Raw genomic sequence first — 13,399 nt, 5'->3', positions numbered from 1 at the left:
CATCTGCCCTTCAAACTTCCAGTGAGAAATAAATGCTTACTGTTTTATGCCACTGAGGTTTTGAAATTATTATGGAGCTATAGCTGACTGATAGAATGAAAAGCAAGAAAGAAAGGTCTAGGAATGACTCAAGATGTTCTGGGAGAGATGGGAGAAGCCTCAGCTCACTCCAATTTACTCTCAAAGTCTGTATTCCAAACTATTATACTATTTTGTCTCCAAAGTCTTCCATTGTGTAGCTGTACCATACTTTATTTCACTAATGTCTCTTCATGAAGGTTATTTCTAATGTTTTACTGTTATGACCAGCACTGCAATGAATAATCTTATCTTTAAATAGTCAACTTGCTATTTCCAAAGGTGCATTCCTAGAATCAGCATTGCTCTGCCAAAGAAAATGTACAAAATGTACCTTCCCCCGTTTCTCCAACTTTGGAAAGATTGTTAGGTTGTCTTGTTATCATCATCATTTCATTTAACTGTAGAGTGCTTATCATATGCCAGGAAAACATGCTTGATATGTATTTTATCATTTAATCCTCACTGTAAACTATGAGTAGACACACTGTTCTGTCCATTTTATAAACAAAACTAGCCAGAGAGTAATTTGGTAACTTGACCAAGGTTATAAAAAGTAGAGGCAGGATTCAAAACCAGGCAGTTTTATTTCCTCTACATTCTCATCAGTAGATTATGACAGTACCTTCTTCATCCCTTACAATTCCTGCTTTCTAGCAAAACAGCTGCTGCTTTGAAAAATGAGTGAATGTGTTTCACTGACAGGAAAATATGGGGGAATAAGTATTGTTACAGAAGAGGAATGAAAGAGATCCAAAACCTGGAAGGATGAAATACTTTTTTTCTAGTAAGCATCTATAATTTCCAAAATTTGAGGATGTAAGTTTGAATTCATGTAAAAAAAGAGCAATCATTTTAACTAAGGCAGAGAGTAGGCTCTAATATTTAATGATCAATATATGTCATGTTGCTCACAAGAGGCATTAGGAGAATTTACATCTGTAAAAAAATTCTTAGGAGCAGTTTAAGTAAGAGGATGACAAGTGCTAACTCAGGGAGGATTGAGGTGGTTCTTAGTTACAACCATATTCTTCCCCTTTACACTCAATCCACTAGATCTCACTTCTAGATCCAAGCCTTAGTTCAACCATAGAGACATCACTGCCCCAAACACGGCCCAGCCTTCAGTTCTGTCCCTACAGTCTCAAGAAATATGAACTATGAAACCAAATGAAATAGATAAGATTAGAGGTCTAGGAGTTCAAGGACTTCCTGGGATTACATCATTCTCCCTGTTTTGGTTAGGAATATGTTATCCTAGCTCAAACAGATGGTAGTTTGTTCAGTTCAGAAAACTCACAAGGGGAAAGGCCATTTCCAGCATCAGATTTGTGGCACTCTCCTTCTTCCCTAAGGTAAGTGAGTTTAAGGGTGCTTTTTCCTTCATACATACTAAAAGAAAAAAATTATTTCCTCTACTCACGACACTTCTGATACCAGACATATGAATTCCGCCCCCCACCGCCGTGGTGAGCAATTCTGATACTAACTACTCAAAGTGTAGACCCCACATGGTCAGGGCTCAGTCCCACAAGACTGCCCCTGACTTCACCTGTGCTTCTGACTGACCAGCTATGAAATAAGAGTTCCCACAACCTCCTCTTCACGTTTGTAAAAATTATTGATGATATCAAGTTGGAAAGAATGAAAGAAAAAGGATACTTTTACACTGTGTCAATGGATGTAAATTGGAAAAAGTTTGAAATATATATATATACATGTGTATAAAGCAGTGTATAAGCAAATTTGAACTTTTTCCATTAGGTTAATCTATTATGTTGAGCCATATGAAACTGCCAATATTGAAAGATTTTGACTTAAAAGTGGACTTAATGACAAATCAAAAGAAACTATTCATATTGAAACACAAAAAAGAAGAGTGAAATGTTTTCAAATTTTCAGGAGCACCTGGGTCAGAAAAGAATTGAACCAGACCAAAATTTACTTTTCATTTTGGTAGCTCCATCTACTGGTTAGATGAGGCAAGAACTTCTCTCCTATGTAGGACATAAGGGGTAGGTGGCATAATTTCAACTCCTCTATCAATTTTGCTACCTCCTAAGAGAACACTCTTCCTTTCCTGGTTCCCAATCCATATACTTCACTGTCATTTAAGGGAGTATTTTATTGTGTTTGATGTCTTCAAAGACTACTTTTCACCTAAAAATTGAGAATGTGGTCCTAAGCCATACTTTCTAGGTATTTTGAAGCAGGAAATGAGATAACCATCCAAATAGGAAATTATGGTAATAACCATTTCTAGATGCAATGTTAAATAATGCATGACTTACTAAACAGGCTTTATGATAGGTAGAAATGCCAGAGATTAGGTTTCTTGGGTCCTAAGATAGCCTTTTAGAAACTAACCCTTGAAATATTAGAGGTATTGGAGTTATCATAGAGACTGTAAAGCAATGATGTCTATATTGTTCATGAAACAGGTGAAAAATCTGAAAAACTAACTCAAAAAACTACATTCATTCCCATGTTCACTGCAGCATTATTTATAGTAGCTAGGATGTGGAAACTATAACTGTCCATCAACAAATTAATGGATAAAGAAAATTCAGCATGCACACATACACAGAGGAATATTATTCAGCCATAAAAAGATATGAAATCTTGCCATTTGCAACAACATGGATGGACCTTGTGGACATTATGCTAAGTGAAATAATTCTGATAGAGAAAGACAAATACCACGTGATCTCATTTCTATGTATTGGGTTGGCCAAAAAGTTTGTTTGGGTTTTTACATAAAATCTGAAAAGAAAAAAAGGGGGGCTTATAGTTACAGAGAACAGATTGGTGGTCACCAGCGGTGGGTAGTGAGGGGTGAACAGAATGGGTGAAGGAGGTCAAAAGGCACAGACTTCCAATTATAAAACATGTCATAGGGATATAATGTACAGTATGGCAACTATGAGGCTTCCCTCATAGCTCAGTTGGTAAAGAACCCACCTGCAGTGCAGGAGACCCCAGTTCAATTCCTGGGTTGGGAAGATCCACTGGAGAAGGGATAGGCTACCCACTCCAGTATTCTTGGGCTGTCCCTGTGGCTCAGCTGGTAAAGAATCCACCTGCAATGCAGGAGATGTGGGTTCTGGAAGATCCCCTGGAGAAGGGAAAGGCTACCCACTCCAGTATTCTGGCTTGGAGAATTCTGGCCTGGCTCGCAAAGAGTTGGACGTGACTGAGCAACTTTCACTTTCATGGCAACTATAGTTAATTGTATTGTATTGCATATTTGAAAGTCGCTAAGAGAGTAAATCTTAAAAGCTCTCATCACAAGAAAAAAGTTATGTGATTAATGTTAACTAGACATTGCAGTGATCGTAATGCAACATATGCAAATATTGAGTCATTATATTGGACACCTGAAACTAATATAATGTTGTATGTCTATTATACCTCATTGAAAATTTGGAAGAGTTTTGCTCATTTAGGGAGTTTTCTTGGTAGTGGTAGTGGTTTAGCTGCTAAGTCATGTCCGACTCTTGTGACCCTATGGACTGTAGCTCCCTAGGCTCCTCTGTCCGTGGACTTTCCCAGGCAAAAATACTGGAGCGGGTTGCCATTTCTTTCTCCAGGGGATCTTCCAGACCCAGAGATTGAACCTGTGTCTCCTGCATGATAGGCAGATTCTTTACTGCTGAGCCACCAGGAAAGCTGTTGTTCAGTGGCTCAGTCATGTCCGAATCTTTGAGACCCCATGGACTGCAGCACGCCAGCCTTCCCTGTCCTTCACCATCTCCTGGAGCTTGCTCAAACTCATGTCCGCTGAGTTGGTGATGCCATCCAACCATCTTTGTCCTCTGTTGTCCCCTTCTCCTCCTGCCTTCAATCTTTCCCCGTATCAGGGATTTTTCTAATGACTCGCTCTTTGCATCAGGTGGCCAAAGTATTGGAGCTTCAGCTTCGGAATCAGTCCTTCTTAGCTAGTTCTTAGCTGCAACTAAACATTCAGAATCCTAAGACGTTCATAGGCCACACATGGCATCAGTCTACTCAGAAAGATAAAAGATAAGAACTACAGCTTCCTTGCAAGCCAACCTCAGGCATCATTCTTCTGTGGGAATAGTCCTTGCAGCAGTCAGCACTGTCACCCAAGATATATTATCTTGGTTCTCTGCCCCTCACTTTCTACTCCAGGACAGCTGGAGTGAGGTGTAAAGCAACAAGATACAGTGGGGCCATGCTGGCTTTTAAACTTCATGTCCCAGGAACCAATATCTGTTGCAAAAACTTCACAGAGTAAGCACATAGGGTAGGGAGGTCCCTGGAGAAAGAAAACCAGGCATAGCTTTCTTGACATAAAAGAAGCCATTTTTGGCCTAAGCCATTTTGTGATATAAGCCTGGCCACAGAGTCAGGGGAGACTGTAGGGAAAAAGGAAAAAAAAAAACAATCCAGGATGACACTGTCTCTGGCATGCAGATGAATGGATGGATGGTGGTGCCAAACTCTTTGCCTGCTCTTGCCCAGCTTTCAGCTGCTCTTTTGTCTCTGCCTACCATAGTGAATCAAATGGTCATTTATGTGGCTTCTCTGATGCCAAATGCCTTATCACTGGACCAACAGCAGAAGGTATTTGGACCAGAATAGTCTTAAAGAATACACCTGCAATGCAGGAGATGTGAGTTCGATCCCTGGGTTGGGAAGATCCCCTAGAGAAGGAATGGCAACCCACTCCAGTATTCTTGCCTGGAAAATTCCATATACAGAGGAGCCTGGAGGGCTACAGTCCAAAGGGTTGCAAAGAGTCAGACACGACTGAGCGCAGGACACAGCGACACAACACCGTCTTCCACCGGTCCACTGAACTTCAAACATTATCCCTTCTTCCTTCTTTTTTTTTTTTAAGCCCTTCTTCCTTCTTGATTGTGTCTTTTCAGAACACCAAGATTGATGATGCACTTTCAGCCTTCTGAGCTGGCAGATTTAGACAGATTAGAAATAAGGTGGACATGTTCTCTGTTTTGGCAGATGAACTGTCCACATTATCACTTGATATAGACTCATCTGTGAGGAGTGGCCATGTAGTAAATCAGGGAGTTTTGCCATTGATTGAGTGGTTGGCAATGAAAGGTGATTGGGTTTGGACTGGCTTTAACACTTTCTAGAGCTTCTCCCACGCTTCAGTTTCTCTCTCATTCTAAACAGCTTTGTTCTGTATTTGTTCTACCCCCCTAATTAGCCAGAAGTCCTGAATACTCCTCTGTTATCTGTAATTGTCTGACAGACTGTTAGAAAAGGTAAATAATTAGCATTCAAAATGAACAATTGACTTCTCAGATAGTAGGTTCCAAAAATTAATGTACAATTGTAACCATTTGAGATGTTGTGGTGACCTGTATGAAAGTCCCTCAGTTGTGTCCGACTCTTTGCGATTCCATGGACTGTAGCCTGCCAGGCTCCTCTGTCCACAGAATTTTCCAGGCCAGAATACTGTAGTGGGTACCTGTTCCCTTCTCCAGGGGATCTTCCGAACCCAGGAACTGAACACAGGTCTCCCGCATTGCAGACAGATTCTTTACCAACTGAGCCATGACCTGTGCAATGACCTGTTGAGAGAAATGTCTTTATTGACCAGACTCCTCATCTTTCTGGTCCAATGTAATATATATGATGTTCAAGAAAAGTTTATGCAATGGCAACCTAAAGGATAGGATGAGACCTCCTCTATATTCCTGAAATCTCTTAGGGGTACATTTACATACACCATGACAAGAGAAAATCAGATTATTATAGGCATGACAAGGGATAGAAGTCTTCTGATCTTCTTCCAAAGCTAGCTTCCAAAGACAGAATACACAGTAAAAGTATTCTTCATATTCTAGGCCACTCATTTGGTAGTAGGTGATGTCATGGTGTCAGAGGTGATACACAGGAGTTTGGCAAGGATTTTAGCTCTAAATGTTACATGTCCCAGCAACACACAAGAACTAATTTCCTGCCTTGGAAGATGCACCCCATAGGAGCAGTTGTGTAACTCACACCAGACACTAATCTTTCCATGATGATACCCCTATCCCAGTCCCAGGGCACAGTGTTCAGTCATTTCTTTCCCAAAACACTGCCCATTTATTCTTTCCCTCCCTTTCCTCAGCCAACTGTGTTGCCCCTGCCTGTTGTATCTTTGCACAGATGAGAATTGCCTTTGCAATAAAGACTTAATAGAGGTAGTAAATGAAGCCACTGTGGTGGAAAAAAAAGAAAAATTGTTTTGGTCTGCAATCAAACCTGGGTCACTCATGTGGGAGATAAGATTCTTCCTACTGAAGCACTAGTCTTCTTAGTTTAAGGTGTTCTTCTATAGGTCGTAACACATCCAATACTTCATGAGACTCATTCTCCCACAACCCCAGCAGGCCCTGGGACTTCATCTACCAGGATTTTTCAAAGAAATGGAGCCACCTGTCCACCCCTGGAATCAGTGATCACACAGATTCCAACATATTAAGCAGCCTACTGTTTCTGGAGCTTGGTCTGGGATGGAAAAGAACTGTATGTGGGACCCCGCTCCCCCAAAGGATAAAAATTCTCCCCTAGGGAACCTAAAATTACCGCTGTAGGAAGACCTCTGTGCTCCTAGGACAACCTCTGAATCTTGACCCCTGAGAATTCATGTAAGACCAAGTTTCAGAATGTTTCCTCTAGAGAACTTCTTACAGGGGCCTTTTGGTGGTCTTTACTCCTGCTGCGAGGAAACTGACTCAGTGAAATCGAAAAACCGGAAGGTCAGGTGTACCAGCACAGTGACTCATTTTTATCCTTGCTTCCTAATTTCCAAGCCCTGTCAGAGACGTGTGCTTCTCTAATATGTAAATATTTCAAAGTCAACATAGGCCCAGAACCCACTATCTCCAGAGGCTAATCTATTGCAGTTCTTTTCCCAGCACCTCCCACAGTCTCCAGGGCCCTAATGATCAAGTGAGGAGGGAGTACTCTTGCTTGCTACTGTCTTGGTTGATGTGGAATGTCCAGATTTATGCCATGGAATGGTCAATCAACGCAGTGTGGCAAAGGGATTGAATAGACTAGCTGTAGGGAGGGCATTTTTTGATCTGCTTACACTAATGGAGGTAAGGGGTGATAGAGAAAGGGTATAGTAATGAAGCAGAAGTGAGTCTGTAGAGAATCCAATAAATTTAAGCACTGTTTTTTAATTATACTAGAAATAAACTTCTGTGCTGGGGGGATGAGAGAGTTTATCCAAAAAGGATAGCAAGATCTAGTATGGGCAACAGGCTGGATGGCGGTGAGGGTAAATGTACTGGGCAGGGATGGGAAGAGGTCTGGGCATTGTTTTAGTGATCAGTTGAAACATAGGACATATGTAACATGCTGTACCTCAGTCTGACCATAGTGTTGAGGCAGAGGGTGGTGTGTGATGCTGACAGGGAACTCGCTGGTGTGTTGAGTTTTAACATATGTGACTCTGAGACACATAGGAGGCATCGACTTGTGAATTAGGAGTTGTGAGTTGGAAGTATAGGTTTGTAGTTTAGAAAGAGATGTGAGAACAAATGTAGATCTAGTTGATGTAGGTGGTAATTGAAAACATGTCGGCCAGAGCATACGTGTGTCTTGGGTGTTGGGCAGAGGGCACCCAAAGCTCTTCAAGGTCAAGGTAATGATTGTTTTCCTTGTTTATGACTCAGCCTGGAACTAGCTTGACTTCTCAGCAGAAGAAGCATGATTACAGGTCACAGCTCCTGTCTTTCCAAAAAGTCCTAAATCCTGACATGTGAGGAGCTCCCCAGGTTACTTTCGTCCGTTTAATTTCCCCAGGGACAGCTGAAGAAAGCAACCTCTACACTATCTGAACTTCACTAAAAGATCACAATGCTAATATTTTAATGATCAATATTTCTTTTAAATAGTCTACTCTTAGGATTTCCCTGGTGGTCCAGAGTTTAAAACTCCATGCTTCCAGTGCAGGGGCTGTGGGTTAGACTTCTGATCAGGGAACTAAGACCCAACATGCCAGTTGGTATGGCCAAAAATAAATAAATAATTTTAAAAATTAAAGAAATAAAAACAAAATCATCTACTCCTCATACAACTAATAAATCAAAGCCTATTAATTTCAGAAAAGACTCTTGAGAGTTCTCTGGACTGCAAGGAGATCAAACCAGTCAATCCTAAAGGAAATCAACCCTGAATATTCTTTGGAAGGACTGATGCTGAAGCTGAAGCTCCAATATTTTGGCCACCTGATGCAAAGAGCTGACTCACTGGAAAAGATCCTGATGCTGGGAAAGATTGAGGGCAAGAGGAAAGGTGGGGCAACAGAAGATGAGATGGTTGGATGGCATCACTGACTCATTGGACGCGAGTTTGAGCAAACTCAGGGAGATAATGAAGGACGGAGAAGCCTGGCCTGCTACAGTCCATGGGGTTGCAAAGAATCAGACATGACTGAACAACTGAACAACAACCTCAAAAAGCAGACACATACTATTATTATAATGATCATAACACTGACCATTACTCTTTCAGGAAAAAAATTTTTTAAAGCCTCAGACAACCAACTCCAAAATTTATCTCTTCACTATTTCTATCTTGATTCTGTCTTTCCCCCCTCTTTCTTCTAATATTAATTCTGATTCTGATTTCTTTCCTGGATTAGAATTATATCCTACCTAACCTACAAGATAGAAGACTTGCACAGACAGGACTGTGTAAGCTATAAAACTGCTTAGCTGCAACATGAAATTGGTTCCTTCCCTCTTGTCATCCAAAGGGCAAAGGAGAAGCCCCAGCAAGATGGTAGGCAGGGCAAAATCACCTTTAGAATCAAACCCCATACCCGCCAGAGACTCTTAGAGGGCTCAAACATACCTTGTGCGCACCAGGACCCAGAGACCCAATAGAGATTGAGATAGAACTGTGTTTGGGTGTCTCCTGAGGAGGTACGGGTCAGCAGTGGACAGCTGCAGGGGCAGGGGCTCTGGGTGCAGTAGACCTGGGTATGGCATAAGCCCTCCTGGAGGAGGTCGCCATTAACCCACCACAGAGCCTGCAGAACTTACACAGGACTGGGGAAGCAGACTCTGGGAGGGCACAAAAAGAACCTTGTGCGCACCAGGACCCCGGAGAAAGGAGCAGTGACCCCACAAGAGACTGACCCAAACTTGCCCGTGAGTGTCCAGGAGTCTCTGGCGGAGGCGTGGGATAGTGGTGGCCTGCTGCAGGGCTGGGGGCACTGAATGTAGTAGTGCATCCATGGGACCTTTTGAAGGAGGTCACTATTATCTTCAGTACCTCCACCACAGTTTGGCCTCAGGTCAGATAACTGGGAGGCCCCACCCTTCAACAGAAAATTGGATTAAAGATTTACTGAGCATAGCCCTGGCCATCAGAATAAGACCCCGTTTCCCCCTCAGTCAGTCTCTCCCATCAAGAGGCTTCCATAAGCCTCTTATCCTTCTCCAACAGAGGGCAGATAGACTGAAAACCACAATCACAGAAAACTAACCAATCTGGTCACATGGACCACAGCCTTGTCTAACTCAATGAAACTATGAGCCATGCCACATAGGGCCACCCAAGATGGACAGGTCATGGTTGAGAGTTCTGACAAAACATGGTCCACTGGAGAAGAGAATGGCAAACCACTTCAATATTCTTGCCTTGAGAACCCCATGAACAGTATGAAAAGGCAAAAAGATAGGACACTGAAAGATGAACTCCCCAGGTCGGTAGATGCCCAATATGCTACTGGAGATCAGTGGATCTAACTCCAGAAAGAATGAAGAGATGGAACCAAAGCAAAAACAGCACCCAGTTATGGATGTGACTGGTGATGGAAGTAAAGTCCGATGCTGTAAAGAGCAATATTGCATAGGAACCTGGAATGTTAGGTCCGTGATTCAAGGAAAATTGGAAGTGGTCAAACAGGAGATGACAAGAGTGAACATCGACATTTTAGGAATCAGTGAACTAAAATGGACTGGAATGGGTGAATTTAACTCAGATGACCATTATATCTACTACTGTGGGCAGGAATCCCTTAGAAGAAATGGAGTAGCCATCATAGTCAACAAAAGAGTCCAAAATGCAGTTCTTGGATGCAATCTCAAAAACAACAGAATGCTTTCTGTTTGTTTCCAAGGCAAACCATTCAACATCACAGTAATCCAAGTCTATGCTCTGACCAGTAATGGTGAAGAAGCTGAAGTTGAATGATTCTGTGAAGACCTACAAGACCTTCTAGAACTAACAGCCAAAAAAGATGTCCTTTTCATTATAGGGGACTGGAATGCAAAAGTAGGAAGTCAAGAAACACCTGGAGTAATGGGCAAATTTAGCCTTGGAGTACAGAATGAAGCAGGGCAAAGGCTAACAGAGTCTTGGCAAGAGAATGCACTGGTCATAGCAAACACCCTCTTCCAACAACACAAGAGAAGACTTTACACATGGACATCACCAGATGGTCAATACCAAAATCAGATTGACTACATTCTTTTCAGCCAAAGATGGAGAAGCTCTACAGTCAACAAAAACAAGACCAGGAGATGACTGTGGCTCAGATCATGAACTCTTTATTGCTAAATTCAGACTTAAATTGAAGAAACTAGGGAAAACCACTAGACCACTCAGGTATGACCTAAATCAAATCCCTTATGACTATACAGTGGAAGTGGGAAATAGATTCAGTGGATTAGATCCAATAGACAGAGTGCCTGAAGAACTATGGATGGAGGTTCATGACATTGTACAGGAGGCAGTGATCAAGACCATCCCCAAGAAAAAGAAATGCAAAAAGGCAAAATGGTTGTCTGAGGACGCCTTACAAACAGCTATGAAAAGAAAAAAATCAGACGGCAAAGGAGAAAAGGAAAGATATACCTATTTGAATGCAGAGTTCCAAAGAATAGCAAGGAGAGATGAGAAAGGCTTCCTCAGTGATCAGTGCAAGGAAATAGAGAAAAACAATAGAATGGGAAAGACTAGAGATCTCTTCAAGAAAATTAGAGATACCAAGGAAACATTTCATGCAAAGATAAGCACAATAAAGGACAGAAACAGTATGGACCTAACAGAAGCAGAAGATATTAAGAAGAGGTGGCAAGAATACACAGAAGAACTATACAAAAAAGATCTTCACAACTCAGATAATCACATTGGTGTGATCACTCACCTAGAGCCAGACATCCTGGAATGAGAAGTCAAGTGGTCCTTAGGAAGCATCACTACAAACAAAGCTAGTGGAGGTGATGGAATTGCAGTTGAGCTATTTCAAATCCTTAGAGATGATGCTGTGAAAGTGCTGCACTCAATATGCCAGCAAATTTGGAAAGCTCAGCAGTGGCCACAGGACTGGAAAAGGTCAGTTTTCATTCCAATCCCAAAGAAAGGCAATGCCCAAGAAAGTTCAAACTACTGCACAGTTGCACTCATCTCACACACTAGTAAAGTAATGCTCAAAATTCTCCAAGCCAGGCTTCAACAGTATCTGAACCGTGAACTTCCAGACGTTCAAGATGGATTTAGAAAAGGCAGAGGAACCAGAGGTCAAATTGCCAACATCCATTGGATCATCTAAAAAGCAGGAGAGTTCCAGAAAAAACATCTACTTCTGCTTTATTGACTATGCCAAAGCCTTTGACTGTGGGGATCACAACAAACTGTGGAAAATTCTTCAAGAGATGGGAGTACCAGACCACCTGACCTGCCTCCTGAGAAACCTGGATGCAGGTCAAGAAGCAACAGTTTGAATGGGACATGGAACAAGAGACTGGTTCCAAATCAGGAAAGGAATAGGTCAAGGCTGTATATTGTCACCGTGCTTGCTTATTTAACTTATATGCAGAGTACATCATGCGAAATGCTGGGCTGGAAGCACAATGAAGCACAAACTGGAATCAAGCTTGCTGGGAGAAATATCAATAACCTCAGATATGCAGATGACACTAACCTTATAGCAGAAAGCGAAGAAGAACTGAAGAGCCTCTTGATGAAAGAGGAGAGTGAAAAAGTTGGCTTAAAACTCAACATTCAGAAAACTAAGATTATGGCATCTGGTCCCATCACTTCATGGCAAATAGATGGGGAAACAGTGGAAACAGTGACAGATTTTATTTTAGGGGGCTCCAAAATCACTACAGATGGTGACTGCAACCATGAAATTAAAAGATGCTTGCTCCTTGAAAGAAACGCTATGACAAACCTAGACAGCATATTAAAAAGCAGAGACATTACTTTGCCAACAAATGTCCATCTAGTCAAAGCTATGGTTTTTCCAGTAGTCATGTATGGATGTGAGAGTTGGACCATAAAGAAGGCTGAGTGCCAAAGAATTGATGCTTTTGAACTGTGGTGTTGGAGAAGACTCTTGAGAGTCCCTTGGACTGCAAGGAGATCCAAACAGTCCATCCTAAAGGAGATCAGTCCTGGGTGTTTATTGGAAGGACTGATGTTGAAGCTGAAACTCCAGTACTTTGGCCACCTGATAAGAAGAGCTGACCCATTTGAAAAGACCCTGGTGCTGGGAAAGATTGAAGGCAGGAGGAGAAGGGGACGACAGAGGATGAGATGGTTGGATGGCATCACCGACTCAATGGACATGAGTTTGAGCAAGCTCCGGGAGTTGGCGATGGACAGGGAGGCCTGGCGTGCTACGGTTCATGGGGTCGCAAAGAGTCGGATACGACTGAACTGAACTGAAGCTTTTCTGGCTCCGCGGGTCAAAATCTGCCTCTTCCAGGCCCGTCCTCCACGGCCCCGCTGCCTCAGTGCAGCCACTCTTTCAGGATCTGGAGCCCCACACCTCGGGCGGCGCTGGCCAAAAAGCTTCCGGCACCGTAGAGTCAAATTGCCTGGAGCTTTCGAGGCGCAGGTGCGCGCGTGCGCACGCGGCGACTTTGGGGTTCTCCAGCGTCCGCTGCCCGCCTCGTTCTGACCCCACGGGCAGTAACGTCCGGGCAGGAAGAGACCGGTAGGAGAAGGGTGGCCTCTCCTTTAACGTCCTGTCCAGTCAGGATCCAAAAACGATCTTGAGACGGACGGAGGGGTGGAAATACGTTAAGGGAAAAGAAATCCTCGGTGATTTCCTCATCTAAAAGCACCCTGGGCGTCTGCAGGGACCAGGTTCTCCCGGCGCTGGTGAAGGTGGGTGGAGTCCTCGTCAGCAGCTGGAGCCAAAGCAGACAGCCTGGGCCCGGCCACCAGTGAGTAAGCACCTCCCCTTTTTCTCCCCGGATGGGCAGCACTTGAACTTCTCTCGTAGCACTTGAACTTCTCCCCCTTGGCTTTGGATGAATTCCAAGGATGCAACAGACACATCTACTTGTAAAGTTCACTTACTTGGGGC

The 13,399-nt window shown here is 42.9% G+C and overlaps 1 protein-coding gene across 3 annotated transcripts in view; it reads left to right on the top strand.

The window, feature by feature from the left end:
* LOC122433916 (myomegalin) overlaps positions 1–13,399 on the top strand; it is a 64,445-nt gene that overhangs the window by 23,382 nt on the left and 27,664 nt on the right. Inside the window, exon 1 of one of the 3 annotated variants that reach the window (XM_043457002.1) lies at positions 12,953–13,256. The exons of the other annotated variants lie outside the window; for them this stretch is intronic. The gene's annotated coding sequence lies outside the window, so the exon portion shown is untranslated. Of the gene's footprint in view, positions 1–12,952; positions 13,257–13,399 lie in introns of those variants that run through there. 3 annotated transcript variants of the gene reach the window in all.

The sequence above is a fragment of the Cervus canadensis genome, chromosome 2 (assembly GCF_019320065.1).
Source record: "Cervus canadensis isolate Bull #8, Minnesota chromosome 2, ASM1932006v1, whole genome shotgun sequence".
NCBI classification, from domain to species: domain Eukaryota; kingdom Metazoa; phylum Chordata; class Mammalia; order Artiodactyla; family Cervidae; genus Cervus; species Cervus canadensis.
This window is presented reverse-complemented; position numbering and strand designations above follow the sequence as displayed.